General features: G+C 52.7%; 1 pseudogene; it reads left to right on the top strand.

The window, feature by feature from the left end:
* The window catches only part of LOC104979970, a 12,720-nt pseudogene extending 12,421 nt beyond the window's left edge, over positions 1-299 (top strand).
* The last annotated feature ends 2,101 nt before the right edge of the window (positions 300-2,400 follow it).

The raw sequence follows: 2,400 nt of genomic DNA, 5'->3' as shown, positions 1-2,400 counted from the left end.
GAATTGTATCTCTTTAACCATTCAGTTTATACGTGGAACTATCTCATCAGGCTCAGGGGAGCGTCGGCAGGAGCCCTCTGCTTGGGTGAGAAGTGCAGAGTTACGGAAGTGAAGTGAGTGAGCCACGGGACCCCCCAGAGGGCAGGAAGTGCAGTGCCCAGTGTCCCTGCCTGCTGACCTTTCTGCCCGCCGTGGACGTGCCCTTGGACGTTGACACGGCCACCACGCACCTCATCATTTCTGAGGACCTGAGAATTGTCCGGGCGGGTTTACAAGCAGCAGAAGGAGCCGAGACCTGAGAGGTTCACCGCACCACTTGCGTCCTGCGCTCCCCGCGGTTCACCTCCGGCGCCACTCCTGGAGGTGGGGGGGGTCCGGCCGAGGGGACCTGGGCGTCGGCCGCGAGACCGCGCGGGCCGAGGGGAGACGCGGCCGACTGCGGGCGCGGCTTCTGGGCCGTGAGTTTGAGGAGGAGCCGTGTTCTCCGCCTGCACCGAGCCTTCCTGCACCGCGCTCACGGTGAGCCCCCGGCGGCACCGAGCGGGCGTCTTCCTGAATGTCGGGGTCGTTTCCCTCTACCACGTTGGCGAGGGGTCCCATATCTTTACATTCACTCAAGTTCCCGCTGCGGGGCCGCTGTGTCCGTTTTTCTGTGCACAGCATCCGAGCCAGGACGACCAGAGCTTCCTGAGGATCTACCCTGTGATTCTGGGCACTGGCGGTCCTCGCTGAATCCGGGGCAAAGCGAGTGACACCGACCGCCGAGGCGCGGGGAGAGGACTCTCGTGTGCGCGTGGCTGTGGCCGGGACGTCCCCGTTTGCTGCCCGCGTGGCGCAAAAGCGCAGCAGAGAACTACAGAACAGTTCATTAATCACTAACACAGATTGTATGAGAGAAGCTTACATTTCCAGAAGTAGTGTTGTGGTTTCCGGACTTATTTCTATTTCAATTATTGGTTTTTGGTTGGTTTTTCTTTTCAGATCAAGTTCCAAATGTTTTCTGTTAATTTTCTGTAAGCCTAACCTAGTGTGTGGTGGAGGTTCTTTATATGATGGAAACAAGATGTGTTTCACGAGTCAAAATGTGTGCATGCAATCAGTTTCATTCAACAGCTGAAAAACACACATTCATTTCAGGTGCACATTGAACTAGGCCGCAAACCGTTTCTACTGCACGTTGCTGAGCCTTCTGACCCCAGCAGGAAGGACCCACCTGGCCATGAGAGGAGGCCTGGCAGGACCTGAGAGGTTGATTAAGTCAGTGAGGAAAAGTCACCATCTTGCCTAAAATGTGAAGCTGTGATGATAAAGAAAATGAAGAAGACCCTGCCAGGGTCAGTTCACTCCTCTCAGGACAGAGTCTCTGTCCAGTGCCCCTAAATGGACACACACTGCCCGGCACTGAGCTGACCTCCAGAATATTTGCTGAGTTAACAGATGCCTCCGTACTGCAGACCTTGTCTTTCAAATCTGTCTTTTGGAGAAATCGGAGACATGAAGAAATTCCATCAGGTGGACCCACCTCAAGCCACTAGGTTCGCCTATGGCCTCCACGTGCCCCCACTGCCACTCAGCTCCCCTGCAAGGGGATTTTATTGAATATGGTTCCCATTTCCTCCTTATTTACGTCCCACCTCCTTAATCCCATCAAATGTTGACTTATTTCTGGAATAAGTGAGGTTTTATTAAGGATGGGGGCTTCCCTGATAGCTCAGCTAGTGAAGAAACTGCCTACAACACAGGAGACACAGGAGACCGAGGCTCGATCCTGGGATCAGGAAGATCCCCTGGAGGAGGGCATGGCAACCCACTCCAGTATTCTTGCCTGGAGAATCCAATGGACAGAGGAGCCTGGCGGGCTACAGTCCATGGGGTCACAACGAGTCGGACACAAGTGAGCGACTGAGCATAAGCTATAATCAATTCTGAAAAGTTCTTGAAAAGGTAGTTTACTGTCTCTCTGTCTTAACAGATGCTTGACGTCCAGTGTGTGTTTACAATCAGAGCATCTCTCAGACGAGCCCGTTTCAGGTGCTTAGTAGTGACATGGGACTGGAGCTACCTTAATAGCGAAATCAAGACCCTTTCACCAGTTCAGTGAGAAGTCTAATGATGAACCATGTCGTTCATGTAAGCAGCATCTCATAGCTCAGGACCAGGACCATCATTACCTAGTACTAGGGACAGCACACAGTAGGTTCTCTGTGTTTAAATGTGTGGGGGCAGATTCTGAGGAGGAATAATCAGTCAACACATTAAATCATTATCATGCATATTTTCAGCAGACAGGGAGCACAGTTGAACACTTTAAAGAGGCAGTGGCCGTCTTATCTGCCTTCTCTTCTCAAACCCATGTACCTGAACTGTGGACAAGTCCGCTGGCCACAGTGCGTCAACTCC

This window comes from Bison bison, unplaced genomic scaffold (genome assembly GCF_000754665.1).
Source record: "Bison bison bison isolate TAMUID 2011002044 unplaced genomic scaffold, Bison_UMD1.0 scf7180017858633, whole genome shotgun sequence".
NCBI lineage: Eukaryota > Metazoa > Chordata > Mammalia > Artiodactyla > Bovidae > Bison > Bison bison.
This window is presented reverse-complemented; position numbering and strand designations above follow the sequence as displayed.